Here is a 14,491-nt window from a genome sequence, read left to right on the forward strand (position 1 = left end):
TTGGAAGTAGAGTGGTATTTACGAAACCAGCATAAATCAACTCATGTTGGCTTCATGGTGGCAGAGTTCCTGGTAGAGTTGCCTAGGGGAGGATGACAGGAATTGTTGCTGGTGCAGGACTCTTGAGAATCTTTGAGTGACAAGGTTAACTTAGTTTTCTCAAGTTACCCTGTTGTCCTGAATTTCTGATCTCCTTGCTAAGTATTTCTCTTTGCCAGGTTCCTGTTGTTTACACCTCATTTGTGCTCTCAATTTTTTTTTGTCTTATCATATGCTCATTTCAATTTTTTTTCCATTTGCTCTCATTTTTCTGCCCATTTCTTAAGTTGGCCTCATTTAAAACTTCCCTGCACTTCTGAGGATAGTGTCTGCTTTGTCATACTCTCTTGTCTTCACTACCATCCTCCTCTCAGTTCCCTTTGTTGTAAGGTTGTCATGCACGATTTTCCTTACATCTTTCAGCCTGGCTGTGTATCTTGGGTTCCTGCTTTGGCAACATAACCTTACTTGATTTCAGCACTACCTGTCTCTGATGCTTTACTTACTGCTTGATGTAATTGGAGTGGGATTTACTACCTTCTATATTCCTAGAGCTTTCTAGAGCTGCTCTTCAGCTGTGCATATTTATGGAAATAGCGATTCTAGTTTTCTTCAGGTTGGTTGGAGATCTATCAAAGTTTTCCTTTTTCTGCTACCTGTATATTTTAGTTTTAGTGAGCATCTCAAGCACTGAATTAGTGAAGTGACTCTGGACACTGCAGGATGGAAATTCTCATGGAAGAGACAGCATTGCTAGTACATTTAAATAAAAGGTAGGAAGTGTGTAACTAGATTTATGTTCATTCACCATCGCTGAATCCTTTATGCAATTTGCAAAATGAGAATGCTTCTATTACATGTCTCTTCAAAAACTGTTTGGGACAAGATAAGGTGATGAATGGATGCCTCAGGGCTCTGATGAAAACCTATATTTATTGTCTTAAAAGGTTTTCCCATTTAATGGAAAACAGGCAGCACACTAGACTGAGCATGCCCACAAGATATGCCAACATACACAAAACACAGAAAAATCTATGAATCACATCACTTAAGTGGTTGTGCATACTGGCACTGCAGTTCTCAATAGACATATGCTGATGATGTTTGCAAGATGTAGGCATTCACACTTGGTTTAGAAATGAGTGTGAAACAGATTTTACCATTGCAAAGTTTGCAGTAAGCTGTTGGTGTTTCGTGTTCACTTATTGATAGTGTGTATGCCCAAAGAAAACTGTTTATCTTTTTATAAATGTTTGCTTCAATGCCAATTGTTGATCTAAAGAAAAGTGAATTCCTTAAATAAAATTCTGCCAAGGTTTGTTAGTCTTTGATTAGTCTTGTGTATATTGGTGAGCAATGCTGAATTATTGTTCTCATGAGTGTGAAGGGGCTACAGACAGATGGGTGATAGGGATGCCACAAAGTTCGGCACAACGTTTGGCAGAATGTGTTTAAAGGTGCAAAGAGATATTATTTCATAATTGTCATTTCCCTCACCTATACTCTGCTTGCCTCTATGATTCTCATTGTCTTTTATTTCGAGGTATTAATTGGTTGATATTTTCCAGATAAAACTGAGAGGAAAATTGTTAATTCCTGTCCCAAAAGAATCCTGCTTATAAGAATTGGGAAAAGCTAACAGAAATATGCCCAACATAAAATAAGTGTTTCCTTGAAGCCCAAGTCTAGGTGTTTGTTGAGCAGCTTTTCTCTCTAATTCTGAAGCCATCCTGGAAGTTGGTTTGAGCTAAGTCAGCAGAAAATAAGTTGTTAGTTCTGAGAATCTCAGGTAGGTGATCTACTGAACAGATCAGCTTATTGATGCATCAGTATGGCAGGCATTGTCTGCAGTTGCAATGATGGCAACCAGCACTACAAAGAGCTCTGTGAACTGAACACTGCTGAGCAGGGCTGGTGCTGCTAAGTGTCTTCTGTAAAACTGGAAGCAAGGATGTGTTCTGTATGGTTTATAAAAAGAAATGATGTAGAACAAATGTGTTATGCTTCATCAACTGTTATCACCAGACTCCTTGAATGGGATGATGTAAATATAATTAACTAAAATGTCTGTCTAGATGTGTTGTATTCTGTTGTATAAAGCTACAAGAGAATATCCTCTCTGATTTCTGTGTTGTCCTGTTTCTAGGAATGATACAACCTCCCAGTAAAAGGTCAGCACTTAATCTGATACTCAGAACAAAACATGAAAACAGTTTCTTCAGACTGAAAATTGAGTATTTTTGGAGAAGTTATGTTGTAGTGTTTGGGATAGTTTCAGAGACAGGACAGCGCTTCCTCTTTGAGCTTGCTGAGAGTGACCAAAGTCCAAGAAATAAAGGAAAACCCCATTCTCTTTATTTTTATATGTAAAGTTTTTCCCACAGCTACCATCTGCAGCCTGGATGATATGAGAGTGGGGAAGAAGAATCTTTGGAAAAAGGGGAATAATGTGTTGGAACACTATAAGTTACTAGTGAGGAATTGATACCTGGCTGCTTGTGCTTGTTAGTACCTTTGGGAGGCCAGTAAGGTGAAGAATTCTATGGAATCCATCGGAATCCTTTAACATATTTAATCATATTTCACTAACTTGCATAGACAGAATCACATTTATAATTTGCTTTCTGTGTGCTGCATATCTGTACTCATAACACTGTAATACAGATGCTAATGATTTCCCCATGCTGAAGTCTGTAAAAGATTTGGGGTAGTCTTTCTCCACTGTGAACCTCTAATGGTCTGGAGAAAGTTATACTTGTGTGTAAGTGGCAACTTGAGTGTGACTTGTCTGTTTAAATGCACGAGTCCATAACTATTTTGTTAGTCCAATTTCAGGAAATTCTGATGCACCACTGCTGACCAGCTCTGTCTGTGCTGCTGCTCTGCTGACTGCTCACATAACAGTGGTTCTTTCCTTGCTTGAAGCTGCTGAAATCTATTAGGCATGTCTAGAAGGTGCATGTAGTTACTCTTTTTGGACAGGTAATTTCTGTAGTTGCTGTCGTGATATGTGATCTAAATATTAAAAATGTTAGATTTGAAGCCAATCCAATGACTAAGTTCTGAGCAACCTCATAAGAAGTTTGAGGCAGCCTGCTGTATTTTCTTTGTATTTGACTTATTTCTGGGGATGTGAGTACTTTGGGGATTTTTTTTTTTTAATACTCTGAGGCAACCCTCTGGCCTGGATGAATCAAATGCACATTCTTTGGCTGTCACCTTGATGGTGCTTACTATGTTAAACACAAGATTGCTGAAAACTTTCTCTTCTAAAGGAGCAGGCTGCACATTTTGTCTTCACCCAAGAAGGTTGGAAAGTTCTGTTAGTAGAAGAATAACAGCACAGATGTTAAATGAAGAGGTATAATATTGAACAGAAAGATATGTGTTTTCTTTGTGTTTTTCAATATTTAAGATGTTTTTTCAAATGGAGGTATTACTGGATGATGCTGTTTTACCTTGGCATATGTTAATAGTTGCCCTGAACCCACTTACACTCCTCTGCAAGAAGAGATTTAATGGGGCATAATCAACTTTTGCCAGATGCTTAACAGTGCAATGCCTTTAACAATTTGTACAAGAAAGGTATAAAACAAAACATTTGGATTTTGGATAGAGCAACTCCATCTGACTTGATAAAAATTGATGTAAGAGCATTTGGCACTTAATGTAGGCTGCTCTGAACTAATATTGACCCAGTGTATCAGGCTAGTATGTGTCAGAGAAATACACGAGGTCACACAGAGTAAACACTGATCTTAAATGGAGTAAACACCGAGTAAACAGCGTCACACTGAGTAAACACTGATCATTTGCACTGAGTTGTTTTTTTTTTTTGGTGTTTGTTTTTTTTTTTTTTTTTTTTTTTGTTACTAGCTTGCTAAAATGTGTGGGACTTAGTTCAACAACAATTTTGACTGCCACAACTGAGAGGAAGATTTTTCAACCACATGGACTCTTGCACTTTGAAGACTATGAGTGTTTTGGGTGTGGTTGTGACAAACTGCAGCTGCTGGAGTGTACTTCCAGCTCTGCACTGATAGCATAATCTCTCTGCCTTGGTGTGCACTGTTCCAAATCCTGGAACCATAGGCTCTGCGGACTGGCTGGTGTTGCTAATGTCCTTCAAGCTGGAGCTGACTGTCGCTGTCTGGGAAATTCTGGAGGCCTTGCAGAATCAGGTGCTGTAGTTTGACAGCTCTTCAGTACTGATGGATACTCAGACTTTGCTGTAGAATGGGTGGATCTTTTATCTCTCACCTTAAAGTGAACTTTGATGATATGTGAACTTTCTGTGTCCGTAGCCAGGTGATGTATTGTCTTGAAAATCTGGTCCTGGCAGGTGATGTGATGGACTGAAATCATATTCTCCAGTTTTTTGTTTTGTTTTTCTGTTCATGCTGGGAATTGAAAGGACATAGAGGAGAAAGAAGGGGGAGTTTATGGGATAGTATCAGTTAAAACTCTTCCTCAGGATGTCTTGTGTTGGTTGAGATATTGCAGTATCATGAGTGGGAGTATACGTAGCCTAGCCTAGCTGCAGTTTCCTGCTTATTGGCATGCTTCAGGAATGCTAGGAGTATTTTGACTTTTTCTCTTGTTGCTTAATTTCATTCACAAGAATCTTTTATTTCTGACATTACTCCTCATACTTCAAAGAAAAAACACTTCAAAGTCATGTCCTTCTGGATGCCGTGACACCAAACTTGCTCTTCCTTTAGCCTCAGATTTTGTCTTTTTGATTCCAAGAAATGTTTGTCTCTACTAATGAGGGATAACTGTCAGGGGCTTTAAAGAAATCCTGTCTTGAGCCCTGCCTACCCCCTCTCTTGCTGTCTAAGTTATAATTTCTTACTGAGGAGAGTTTATAAGCAATGATGTGATTGGATCCTGAGAGCTAATGTAGGCCAGCAGCATAAGACCTGCTGTTTTCTGTTAGTGGCCAGTCATGCCTTTATTTCAATGGGCTGCTGTAACCATCCTTCTGTGTCTGATTTGGGCAGTTTCTTGCAGTGAGACATTCCAGTGCATGTTGCCACTGGTCTGCTTGCACTCTGCCTCCTGCTAGAGACCTTGTGGGTAGATGGCCAGATACTTCTAGAAATTAATTCAAGAAAAGCACAAGCAGTTTATCCACAGGCCCCTTCCAAATGGTGCGGAGACACTGCTCAGATGCTCTTTTTGTCACTACATACTTATGAGTGGCCATCTATATTGAAAGAAATGCATATTATATGGACAAGAACCCTGACTTAAAGATTGCAAGTAAAATGCATCAGTGATAATATCTGTAATATAGATATTGCATGCAAACCTGCTCAGACAGTAGCCGTGTTTATGTGTATTGATTGTGAGAGGGAAAAACCTTTGTTTTTTTGTATTTCTGTCAAGAGATGCATGGTACCCATGAAAAAAAAGGATACTGTTGTGATGCTTTTCTGTGCAGTGATGTTTGGGCAGTTTGACCATGGGAAGAGAAGATACGGACAAAGGCTGAACAATGCACTTCATGCTCTTAATTTGGTGGGATGGATGGATGGACAGATGAAAAAGGCTGTTAATGAGAGAGCTTCTGACTAGTCATTATTTAGCATGTGCCTTTTGCTAGGAAAGTTGGATGCTTCAGAGGAAGTCATTGTGATTGGCATAGTAGCAACTGTGGAAATACCAGACTGAGAGGCTTTCAGGGAATGGTACTTTCCAGAGTACAGTATTGATGCCAAACTGTGATAACAAAGATCTGTTAAAATGTTAATGTTAGATAAATGACTGCAGTCTGTAGCCCCACAGTACAGCTTCTTCTTGTCATGCTGTTAGCAGAGCCCAATTAGTATGCAATAACTAGTCTGTCAGAATTGGGTGGATACATCAGATATTTTTGTTCAAAATTACTTGCTTGTAGTTGTTTTGGCCATTTCCAATCTTGTTGCACTGTACAGTTGTTATTAAGATAATGCTGGATGCTATCACGATGGCATATTTTTCTGTTGTATCTACAGTTTTTGAAGTTCAGTTATAGAGCATTTAAATATTTCTTTTACAGACTTGTCTTCCCCAGTATCCTTCTTGTTTTCCACTGCAGACTTGCACTGCTGCTGGAAGTCAGTGCCACAGCCAGAGCTGAGTAGGCCATGGGATTAAGCTAGGATTCCTCTTTGCTGTGCATCACCCCACTCCCAGGTGCTCTGCTTTCATATGGCAGAGAGCTTTTTTTTTTTTGCCTGTATTTGCATAAGCTGCCCCCAGATCCTGTTATCTCTCTACATCTCAGTTATGCTCTCCTTTGCTATTGGGTTTCTGCCAGCTGGTTTATAATTTAGAAAGATGTAGCTGCTGAATCAGTTTTTACAGATTTTTCTATGCAGATTCTTTCCTTTTTTTTACCACCCTTTGGGTGCAAAATGGACAAATAGCATTACTAGCAATCTGGACTAGCAATCCACTTACATGTATGGTCAAATTCTCTCCTGTATTTGATACCAGACAGAGAAGGTTGGGGGGGAAATTAACTACATTGGAGCCAGTTGCTGGAGTGGGTGTACAATGCTGTGTTATATTGGAAGCATGAAGTGTGAAAACCTGTGATATTTCAGTTGGTAACTTTGCTTAAAATTGCTATCAACTTTTCTTTCTGAGTAACTATATTACCTTCAGGATGACAGAGGAAGGGGTGATAGGGCAGTGGGAAGGAATTATCTGTTCCTGTGCTAGCGTTTCATATTTTACTCAGCAGTGACTTTTTGTTAAAGAAAAAAGGCAAGTATGAAAGGGGTGGCATATAAAAGAAAAAAGTGGAATAAGGAGAAAGGTGGGAAAGTAAGCTTGGAGGGGAAGAGGTAATGCCGGTATTCTTGTCAAGTTAAATTCAGTTTTGTTTAAGTACTTTTGTGCTAGACACACAGCTCCTCAAATGCTAGTTTTGTAAAAATGAATGAATTTTTATGTAGGGCAGTATTTTTACCTGTTAGCTCTTACAAAGCCATTCAGTTTATGCATATGGTCAGAGAAATTATTTCCTATTTAGAATACCAATGTTTAATCTATATTAAAAGCAAGAAGAGTTTTGTTGTTGTTAGTTCTCCTAAAAGCCTTGATATGTTTACTAACAGGAAGAAATGTAGCTCTGTTTTAAAGAAAAAATAGATGCAAGCCATATGTACTGTGCACGGAAGGAAGCATTTAAAATCTGGTTTGAGTAAAGAACTGTTCTCTGATCTCTTTGTAGAGCTGAAGGGAGAAGTATTTTTTTGTTAGCAATTCCCTTGCTCCAGTTTTGTTCTGTGGTTGATTTTCTCTCCAGTTTGGTTAGCTGCTAAGTGATGGTAAGAGTGTTTTAAAACTCATTATCCCTCAGTGGTAAATATAGCCTCTCCCAAATTGGAAATCAAACATTTTGACAATGCAAGTTAAAATTCAAAAGATAAAATCTAAATGTATACCAGCTAAGCACAAATACTTGAGAATTTTTCTTTAACTTCTAAGGCTACCCTTAGCCTTGTTTACAAACACACACACTTATAACAATTCTTGGATGATTTTGTAATCCCAGCAAGGGCTGCTTTGAAGTTGTCTTAAGCTCTGCAAGTAAAGCAATCTAAGCTTTTTCTCTTATTTCTACCCTCCTTTCTCCAATATGGAGATTCTCCAGGCTGTGTAAGAAGAAAGACAAGATGTGATTTAATTACTCCACAGCTTTAATAACTCATATGGGAACAGTGACAGTTAACTGTTCTGTACAGTTCATCAGTCTTCACTGGATCCTGGATTTTTTTTTTTCCTTGAACAAGTCTTCTCAGCAAGATAAGGTACATGTACTTTTTCTTTTCCATTTGATCAGACCAATGATACCAGACAGCTTCCTCCAACTCAACTGATATTTCCTAATTGTTATTGGAAGCAACAGTGGTGGCGGTAGAGGGAAATACTTGAAAGTTCCCAATCCATTTTTGTCCAGGCAAACTATTTCTGCAGTGGTGAAGAATGACACATTCAAATGAAAATTGGAAGGGAAGGGTGAATATTCTGGGTGTTGCACTCAATAGATAACTTTGTAAAACATTAGTGATGCCAGTTAGACATGGGAAAATTTCTCGTACTTCCTTTGTACTTCCAAAATGACTGAGACATGTTTACACTGAATGAACAGTACACCCTTTTTTTTTTTTTAATGGTAAAAAAACATATATTTTTTGAGTAACTGATTTTTAAATATGTGGTCTCTGGTAGTTTTCTGAGAAACTCAAATTGTGTAGCATGAAAAAAATCATAACATTTTTATGGTGCTTTTTATGGTGCTCATTTGTGGGTATATGTCTGATAACAGACAGTTCCTGCTGTGGGGAGTTTATAGTCTAAAGAGCCAAAACAGATACAGACAGAGAGACAAAAGGGACAGAAGTACAAGCTGTACAACATTTGTGGAGATCCTGGTCCCTTGCATTTCCAGACTTCTATCTAGGCACAGAACAGTGCACCAGTTGTTCGCTAGGAAAAGACATGTTTTGGAAATTCAGTTGCTAAACACATTACAGGTCAGTAAATCATGACTGCAATTGCTTAGTGATGATAAAGTGATAGTTTTGAAACTGAAAAATTCTGAATGATTCACTGATGTAAATGGTCTTACCAACATTGAATACCTTTGTAGCTCAGGCAGTCAGATGTCTATAGCGAGGTATTTCTGAAGTGTGACAACTGACTCAGGGAACTTATTTTGGAATGGGTCCATCTACCTATCTCATAAAACACCTATTGTAGTCTTACAGATTGTAAAGCTGATAATGCTTGGTGTTCTCTAGGCTTTAGAAGAATGTGTCTGTATTGATTTGGCTGTGTTATCTTACCTTTACTACAAAATGGTAGACTGTATATTTGATTAAAACAACCAGTCAAGATGAGTCATACTGTTTGGTTGCTATAGCAGTGCTGATGTTCAGTTTTGATACTGTTTGGCCTGGCTTTCTTATCTAGGCAATGAGAGAAGATGATCAGGTCTATCCTAAGAAACTGCATATATCACTGGGACCTAAGTTTTTCCAGTAAAGATTAGATGGATCATCCGAAAGTGAGAATTATTCACTGCTCCGCAAGTTCCTCTGCAGTATTTGGTTATTGTAATGAAATTGAGAATGAAATTTATTAGCCTCAGCTTGGCTACTTATGTTATTTGAAGATTAAATCAGATCAAACACTTGCAGAAGTAAATTGAAGATTGAAGGGAGATACTATTATTACTACTGGATGGCAAAATAGTACCTTCTATATAAAACTGTGGAAAACCAGTTTGCATTCCCCATATTTCTAAAATTTGGATAGTAGATCCATCTTATCTACCCTTATCTTTCTGAAAGGTAAATGTCTAAGTGGGTGATCTGTAATCAGTTATGTATTTTCAAAGGATGAGTCCTTCCATTTTGAGATAGGCTGAATCCCAGTCTGGAGGCATCATTTCTCAGCCAACAATAGAAGGAGCCTATACAACAAGAGTATATTAGAGCTATGTGAGATGGTTCCTACTTTATGACTCTCATTGTATGAAATGACATTTCTCGTCTTCATTCATTGAACTGCAGCAATGAGAGTTGCAGAGATAGTTGTTCCTCAGGTATTATCTTTCTTCCTGCAAAGCATGCAAGTGGACCTTAGTGCTTTTCACCTATCACTATAATGAGCCAGCTGCATCAAGGGAAAAGCAATGCTAATGATGTAAAGGGAACAGCGAGAAGAAACTGAAGAAGACCTTACAGGATCCACTGTTCTGAATACCATGTGAAGGACACCTCCACAAGTTTTCCTTAGCTAGTCCAGGGTTTGATACTGACAATGATAGGGGGAAGGCTTCTGTTTAGTTGAGTGTGGGTTGGAGAGTGGGAGCCCTGTCAGAAGGGAGAAAAAGGGTAAGAGAGAAAAGATCCCATAAAAAGAAGCTCAAGAAAGGAGCCCAAGTTCAGTGTGCTGAGATTGGACAGACAACCTAGAAGGAAGAGTTGTAATCATCAGAAATGGGGCACAATGACTGGAATGCATGACTGAAGATTAAGAAAAAGACATATTGAGAGAGAAGATGGGAAAAACTGAGCAAAGAGATTCTTCCCACAAGGAATAGGACAAAGAGGTTAGATTTCATGGTTAACAGATACTGGTTGAAGAAGATGGGTCTGAAATGAGAGGATTGTGGAGTGCAGTGTTGGAATAGCAAATAGGTCTGGGAGGAGGAAGGTAGTAGTCGGGATGATGAAACATTTTCAAAGTTACAAGGGGAAAGATGGAACAGAAAATAGACATTCTAGTGGAAGAAGCAGCAAGTTTGTTCTCACTAAAAAATTTCCTCTTTAAAGCCTAGGGTGGGGTTCAACATGCAAAATTTCCTCTTCCCAGCAACTGTCTGTGAACCCTTGATATGCTGTCATCTTCTGACCTGAATGTCTTGGGAAATGATAATTTACTGAAGTTACAAGGTGTTCTGTTGGCTTTCAAAGGGCTAGTTGAACTAAATCACCCATTTCTTATGGCTGCCGTATTTGTCTTCTCATTTTGCTTTTTCCTTTGTTGTTCTTTTTATACTATGAAGTGACATGCGAGTCATTTAATAAAGGAGTATTATTTATATCACAAAATCAGGAATGCCAACATAGCATTCTCTGTGCCTGTCCATTATAGTGCAGTCTTTAATGCAATGATTGCATGCATTCATCCCTTCTGTGTGTAGTGACCTGAAGAAACTGTCATGCAGCTGTAATATTTCTCTCTCCCCTGCTTTCTTTTTTTATAATAGTCTGTCACCCCCTTGGACAACTTTTGCTTCATTGACAGCGAGGTAGAGGTCTTAGTGATTAAAATTTCTGTATTTCATTAAAATACATAATGAAGAAGACAAAATATCTTTCTGCTACCATAGAAGGAGATTTTACAGACTGAACCCATATTTATATAATAAAATATCTGCTAGGAGAGCAGGTTCTTATAAATGGCCCCAGAAATGAGGAATTCTTCAGTCAGAATTCCCATCTTTTTATATACATTACCCACAAAAGTGCAAAAAATATAGGAATTTACAGTGTCATTAATTACATCACACCTAGAGCTCTTACTACTTGGAGCACTCAACATCACCAATATAGAGGTTTTTCTTTTCGTTTCCTGGTATGTGACTTACATCTGGTTTTCAGAAAGGCAAGCATGTGGGCATGCTAACAAATACAGTTGTTATTATTATATTATAGTGCCTGAAAATACAAACTGTGTAAAATAGATTTGATGCTAAGTACTCTGAAAATTGGTTCTCTGAAAATGGCTCAGGCTCTCTAGACTATGCACGTACAGCTAGGAACATTAAGTAGGTAGTCTCTGTTGGTAATGGACAAGACCATCTCTTCATGTTGCAAGAACTATCGTAAAGAACATTTTCATACTACTAATGAAGCACTTGGATACTGTAATGAGTGCCAGAGAAATTCCAGGAGGGAATTTATAATCTATCTGCAGAGCTGGGCTTCAGTGAAGCCAGTACATGGAGCAGAGGGGTCCTATGTTGAACTCCAAGATGAGAACCAAGTAGAGATAAACTGTTTATGAAGCACTGTCCACCCCATGGGTGGTGCTGGATGAAGCTGGGGTCTTGCAGAGACAAATGGCGTGCTTGGCATCTTGAAGCAGATGGTAGTTAGATGTGTGATGCTGTGCAGGCAGCCATAACTTTGTCATGCCATTCTCTTGTGGGCTTGATGTTACCTTCAAACTGTCATTTTTCTAGTTGTGTTATTCATGTTCCAACAATTCTGTGTGTGCATAGATGTGTAATGCTTCATAAACAGTGCATGATAATTTTTTTTTACACTTGTGGCAAAAATGCATACCCACTTTCAAGTCCTTAAAGGCAAAGCATTACAATTTGATATGAGGGAGGATAAATAAATGACCTACTGCTACAGAGCAGGTAGTTGCAGAGTATAAGGGACTTCTGTGCTCCTCAGATGAATAGCTGCCAGATAGAGTCCTAAGTGATTAAGCAGTGATGGTTGATTTTTCTCTATCTCTTTGTTCAGCAATATTGTTGACACTGTTCTGTTGCCTAATGATTTAGAAACCTGCTTGCATGCCATTAAAATTTTAATTACTGACTTCTCAGTAATGAGACAACTTGATGGGCCAAGGGTATTTTATTGGTTTAAGGTGCAATTTGTTCCCATCTTCTTTGGGCCCTCTCCTCCATTTTTTCCTGTTTCCGCTGGAGTGAAGAGAGGTCTTTCTGAGAACTTGAGAAGAAAGCCTTTTTGCCAGTGAACCTAGCTTCTGATATACAAGTCTGGTATTTCTTCAGCTATGCTCCCGGTCTATGAAGATGACAATGGTCACTCTTGGGCCATACTTTTATTTTCTGCTCTTCATGAAGGCTGTTCATGTATAGTTTTTCAGTTTGTGATGAAATTTATGGTCAATCTGCCAAACTCTATAGTTGGTCTCCATCTTCATGCCTGCGTATTGTTTCATGAGTGGTTGATAAAGCTTCTGGGTAAATTAAAGTATTCCTGTGCATTCTATTTCTCATTGGTTGAAGGGGATTGTGGAAGACAAATGCTTATTCCTCAAGAAACTACTTAGTAACTTGCAAGCACTGTGGATGTTTGAATTATCCTAGGCTGCTAAAGCCCACAGACCCTCATGTGATTCTGTTGCACTCTGGTGCTGATTTTTTGTAAGATTTGTCCTGGAAACTTGCTCCAGATCACATCCTTAATCAGCAGCTCTGCTCAAGATGCAAAGCTGCTTGAAGTTGAAATGGACCTTCCTGGGAATTGACTTCAGGGCATGGCTTTTTGTCTTGATTCTCTTGTGTCTGGTTAAGATGCTGGCTCTGATCAAAGTTTTTTTTCTGGTGGGTTGCTTGTTACACCTTGCTCCTTACTATGTTCTGTATGATGTAGAGAAATTACTCTGCAACCTTGATGCTAGAGGGTTGGTAATACAGCATCTCTTCCACATGGCTGCTGCCTTTTTCTTGGTAGAGATCTAGTATAGAAACTCTTGACTCAGATAAAAATGGCTTAATCCAATCAATGAGTTTCAAAGATATGTAGAATAGATACCAAACTCCTCTGCCTTCCCTTGATATTATTCAGTCTTGTTTCCTTCAGAAATGAGGCAAAAAACCATTGTATTATGGGAGGAGGCTCATCCCTCTGAGTACAGTTATGTACTACATTTTGTTGCATCACAGCATGCTTCCTGGTATCCTGGGTTTGTCCTATTAACATAAAACATTAATAGGGTACCAAAAATGCTAGGAATCCATACTTCAACTTTTTCTTTCCTGTCTCCTTTCCATTTATCCTGAAGTTTATACTTGTAACTGGAGATGCATATGCTATAGTTCAAGCCATGCTGTATTGCCCTGGCTAAAGTTTTATTATGACATATTATGAGCTAACATGTTCTGAGAGTCTTGTGTAGACTTAAGTATGGACTAAGTTGGTGAGTTAAAGTACAAGGGAAAGTTAAAATTCAAAGTGTTGTCTAGCTATCTACCTGCATTTTGTGCACTGCCTTTTCTGTAGGACACCTGCTTAGCTGAGTGTGTTCACTGGGCTTTTGTAAGGTCCTGCCTGTAAGTTCTGGCGCAGACTCATTTCAATGAAGATGGCATTGGAATGTTTTCAACAATGGGGAGTGTATGTGACTGCTAATGAAAACTCAGATTTTTGTAGGAAATAGCAAATGTTAGGACATGATAAACATCTTTTTTTACTTAACTTCTTTGATGAGAGAATTTGAAGTTCTGTTGGGATACGCAGACCATAAGAGTGATATATATGGTAATGGAATGGGAGGGAGAATGGGGGAATACTGGTGAGATAATACACAAATATTAATCTATTATTGATGCCTATTTATGTAACTTCTTTATGCGTTTGTATATTCGTTTTTTCTAGCTGAATTGTGATGTACAATAATTTTTATGTAAACCAAAGGGCAGGGATCTTATACAGACCATGATTTGATCCAATGCACAGAAATTACTCTGGATGGTGATGTTAAGTTTTTTTTAAAGTATTGAAGGAGAAGAAAGATATAGAAAACGTCATGTGTTAAGAAATGCGGACAGATAAATGGTGAAAATGCCAAGAAGTGAATTTGGATTCCTGCTGCTTTCTTGATTGGCAGGTAGTTGTAAAAACATACAGGGCTAGTGTGCTTTGAAAAGTCGGTGAGCTAATGCAGGCCATGGCACAGAGCTCAGTTCAGCTGTTTCTGAAATTACAGACACCCCTGATTTGTGCCAGTTAGATTGCAGGTTCAAGGCTTTGGTTAATATCAAAAGTAGTGCATATACTTTGATGTTAGCACTCTTTAATGTGCAAGTTTACATCTTTGTTTCCATGATTTTTGAAGATAAGACCCAGAAGAGAGGGAAGTATGTAGTTCAGTGCAGCTGACAGTGGTAACCTTACTGCTC

General features: G+C 38.6%; 1 protein-coding gene across 7 annotated transcripts in view; it reads left to right on the plus strand.

Moving 5' to 3' along the window:
* Window positions 1-14,491, plus strand: part of GLI3 (GLI family zinc finger 3) — a 204,638-nt gene that overhangs the window by 39,356 nt on the left and 150,791 nt on the right. Inside the window, exon 1 of one of the 7 annotated variants that reach the window (XM_085570402.1) lies at window positions 3,879-4,220. The exons of the other annotated variants lie outside the window; for them this stretch is intronic. The gene's annotated coding sequence lies outside the window, so the exon portion shown is untranslated. Of the gene's footprint in view, window positions 1-3,878; window positions 4,221-14,491 lie in introns of those variants that run through there. 7 annotated transcript variants of the gene reach the window in all.

Source organism: Lonchura striata, chromosome 2 (assembly GCF_050655825.1).
Source record: "Lonchura striata isolate lonStrDom1 chromosome 2, ASM5065582v1, whole genome shotgun sequence".
NCBI lineage: Eukaryota > Metazoa > Chordata > Aves > Passeriformes > Estrildidae > Lonchura > Lonchura striata.